Genomic DNA, 4036 nt, shown 5'->3' with positions numbered 1-4036 from the left:
ACTGGTGCTTCCCTTCTACCACAGCCAAGAGGGAACTTGAATCCATCACATAATTGTCAAATAGGACGAAAGATACAAGTAATTCAAAGACTAGTGCAAACTCGACAATTTTCACCTTTTCCCTTCCCTTTTAAACCCAAAATTTTGTTTTTAGTCCTAAAAAACAACCTAGTGGGTAATGATTTTCTTATTTTTCTGGTTTTGGCCTTACAGTTCTTTGTATGGACCAACTAGGGACTTCTGAGTTTCTGTCAGTTGCTGGAATTCTTTTGTCAGGGCTTGTCATTAGCTTTCCTCGCAGTCAGAGGGAAGATGCCAAGGAGGCGGGGATGAGCGGGGAGAGATACAATACGGTACTATAGTCATCTCCATGGCAGCTCTCATTTGCTTCCTTGAACTGCTCCTCCCCTGTTTTTGACGATCTTCAGTTTCCCCTTGGATTAAAAAGAATAAATCCTAAAGTCTTGTAATCACTAGCGATGGTGCCCTCTGGTGCCACGAGGGGGGTCTTAAGTTGTCACCTGCTAGGTCTCACACGAGTCCTGCCACACTAGCGGAGGAATCAGAACAGAGCGGAAGGGCCCCCGCTCCGACTACAGGGAAACAATACAACAGACGTCACACCCAGAGCCCCCAGGGCACTCTACGCCTACAGAAGAGCGCATGCGCACACGTGGCCAGGCAGGCCTAATCGCGGGGGGGGGGGCGCCTGCGGGCGTCTGCACAGCAGAAAAGCCCGACTCCCTTATCTCTGCGAGGCGCTCCCTGGAAACGGATACCGAGGACTACCTCTGCGACTAGGGACTCAGAAAGCAGCACTCCGGTTATCCGACGTATTTTGGCCTGCAAGGCTAACTTCCGGTTCCGCTGCCGGTTCCGGTCCCTACCTTCCACTTCCGGTCGCTTGGGTTCCGCTGCGGCCGGTTTCTGCGTCCGCTGCCGCTGGTTCCGCCGCGCTTCAGGTGAGGGGACCTGCGGCTCCGGTCGCGCTAGCTGCGGAGGCGCCGTTGGGCCGGGGGACCGCGGCTCATCTGTCTCCTTGGCGTGGCCCTTTCTGCGGCCGGCGAGGCGGGTTGGGACGCGTCCGTCCTGACGTCCTGATCTCCTGCCCCGGCCTGCGGGTCGCAGCGGCCACCGCCCTCCGGTCGGTCGGTTCTTGTTGCTTGTGTCGGGGACTCTCCACGTCCAAGTGGGTTTCGCGTCCCCCAACTTCCTTTCTCCCATTCCTGGGGTTTTCCCATCCCTCCCCTTACCTACCTTTCCTGTTGAGGGCACCCCAACCCTCTTGGGTATTGAAGAGGTCCCCCTTCCGCTGCTCGGGCCCCCGCGGTTGCTGCGGGCGTGCCTTCCGGAGCAGAGGTGACAGTCCTTCGCTGAGACCTCTGCTAAGCACAGGGAAATGTTACCCCCCTTCCTTCAAACTCCAAGATGCATAACTTCTGCACCTGTGACTTTCAAGTGTCCCCTTTGCTACTTTTCAGTTGTGTGTGGTCTTGCACGAGTCGTTTCACTAATCTTGCAGTTTTTTAATCTGTAAAAGGAAGACAGTAGTTGTTAGTTTAGGCTCGTGAAGATTGAAGGAGGTAATTCAATGAAATGGTCCACCATGTCTTCATCGTCACTCCAGCATCACCACCGGTAGTGTTACTCTTTGCAGCGTACAAAGTCAAGGATTATCAGTTTCACACCTTACCACTCTGCTTGTCAATTACATATTACTGGCCTCTTGGAGTTAGGAGTTACAGATTGACTAGGCCAACCAACACAGAATGTTGGTAGAAGCAATTCAAACAATTATTTTTTGACTGTACGTTCACCATTACACCTGCTCTGTACTTAGCTACTGTGTGTTTGGTTGCTAACCCCTGTCTAAATCTGATGGGGTCTGGAAAAATAAAAATAATAGAATGTGCGAGGAAATTACCTGTGAAAACCTAAACGTGTTCGTGCATTTGTATTGTGCTGCTCCACTGACTATGGAAGAAATGAGGCTTGGTAACTTATAAAAACAGTTTTAAGGACTTGTGCTTTTTTTTTTTTTTTTTAAATTATGTTGTTTGTTTTGTTTTGCTCAGTCCTTTAGAGCATTTGCCAATTTAGAATTCCCACTTGTGGCCTAGGCAATGCCTAATGTTTGTATACTGCTTTACTAAGCACATAGAATCCATGCCATCTGGCACAAACTGGGACAATTATAGAACCTAGAACAATGACTCTCAAACTTGAGCATGCCTAGGAGACAGGCTAGGAGTGGAGGAGGGGATTGTTAAAACACAGGTTGCTGGACCCCTGCTCTTCACCGGGAGTCCTGTTCATTGATCTTGAGACCACACTTTAAGAACCTGTCCAAGGTCACCTGGAGGTCAGCTGGTTTTACTCCAAATTCTGTTTTTCCCATCACAGCATATACTGTTACTAGCACAGATTGCATTCTTAGTGCTTACAAATTTTAATCTTAAATTGCCTCTTAAAGAAAAATAATAGTGAAACTGTTTCAGTTTGACCTCACGGTTCATTTGGCTTTTTATTGGAAGATTGTAATAGTTAGAGCAAGTTAGCTCTCAAGTGGGATACATTGCCCTAAATTAACATGCTTGCTTTAAGTTTAGTAGGACATTGTAAACAAATGAGATAAATATAGGTAAACTTATGGTGTTCTCTTCTACTATTGGACATATTGAAGACAATTTAAATTTCCAAATTATTTTCACATACTGCTTTTAAAGTTACATATTCTCTCTCTCTTTTTAAAGATTTATTTTATTTATGCATACAAGAATGGGGTGTAAGCTAGATGTGCAGTGTAGGGGTGTGTGTGAGAGGATTCACCAGAGACAGAGTGGGGAACAGAACTGAGAGACCTACTGAAATACCCTGCTGAGGGTAGCAGTGGGAGAGACAAGAGAGGGCTGCTGTGCCATATGTGAGTCAGCCTCCTGGCCAGGGATCAAATTTATGCCTTAATGACTGGTAATAACTTAATAGAGCAAAGACTTTAACCCCTGCACTGCCACGGAGACCCCTTTTCTCTCTCTTTTCAAGTTACCTTTTCTCTTGCATTTGGTCTTAATACATGAGGAGTACATTCAGATGTTTCATCTACTAAGTCACTGCTTTTGGAAGTAGCAATACTTCAAAATTAGAAAATCCAGTTCTCAAACCTGTAGGGGGAATGGGCTGTGAGCACAGGTAGAAAACTTAAAGGCGGAGAGAGCCTCCATGCTACTACTGATGAGAGGAGCAGCTGCATTGTAATCTTGCATACCTCTATGCCTGATTCTTGGTGTCTGAACTCCTTTGTTGGTCCATTTTGGGAGGCAGTTGGCTAGGGTAGGAAAGGAGATTTAGTCAGAATACCAGCTCCCTTACCAGCTGTATGCCATGACAGGTTACATAACCTCTCTGAACTCCCAATTGCACTTGCAAAAGAGGGACAAGTCTTATCAAACAACCTTGTTAAACAAGATTATCTGCATAAAATGGTCTATTTTATTAAATATGGAACATGTAATGGTTGTTGATCATTTATTTAGCCAGTTCTTGGCATATACTGAGCGTTTTATTTTAAAAAATGTTATTAACCAGTTCTTAATGCTTACTGTGTGCCAGGAACATGTGACTTAGAAATATTACTAATTCAGTCTTTATAAAATCCCTAATATGTTGGAGTATTATCCTTATTTAAAGATGAGGAAACCTAGCCAGAAGGGGCCCAGGATTTTCCCAAAGGTAAAATGCTAATAAGTTGGAATGCTGGGATTTAAGCAGGTAGTCTACTCTGGAATTACTGCTCTACAGTACTCACTCTACTTCCCCAATATTAATGACTATGAATGGCCCATTGTGGAGGAACTTAACTATGACATAAAAATTCAATGAGACCCAGCCAGAGGAATAGGTAACGCATAGTAACTTTCCAGCGGAACAGGGAGAATCTGCTAGAGTCACTAGAAGTCCAGTGCACTATCCATTGTGCCACAGAGCCACTGAGAATCTGCTAGAGTGTTAAGAAACAGTGACTTTTTTTTTATTTTTT

The 4036-nt window shown here is 45.4% G+C and overlaps 1 protein-coding gene across 1 annotated transcript in view; it reads left to right on the top strand.

Moving 5' to 3' along the window:
• Positions 1 to 719: 719 nt before the first annotated feature.
• The window catches only part of UBLCP1 (ubiquitin-like domain containing CTD phosphatase 1), a 16908-nt gene continuing 13591 nt past the window's right edge, over positions 720 to 4036 (top strand). Inside the window, exon 1 of the mRNA XM_004689825.2 lies at positions 720 to 962. The gene's annotated coding sequence lies outside the window, so the exon portion shown is untranslated. The remainder of the gene's footprint in view (positions 963 to 4036) is intronic.

The sequence above is a fragment of the Condylura cristata genome, unplaced genomic scaffold (assembly GCF_000260355.1).
Source record: "Condylura cristata isolate star-nosed mole 26May11 unplaced genomic scaffold, ConCri1.0 scaffold00026, whole genome shotgun sequence".
Taxonomy (NCBI): Eukaryota; Metazoa; Chordata; class Mammalia; order Eulipotyphla; family Talpidae; genus Condylura; species Condylura cristata.
Note: the sequence above shows the minus strand (reverse complement) of the source record. Positions and strands in the feature narration are given on the sequence as shown.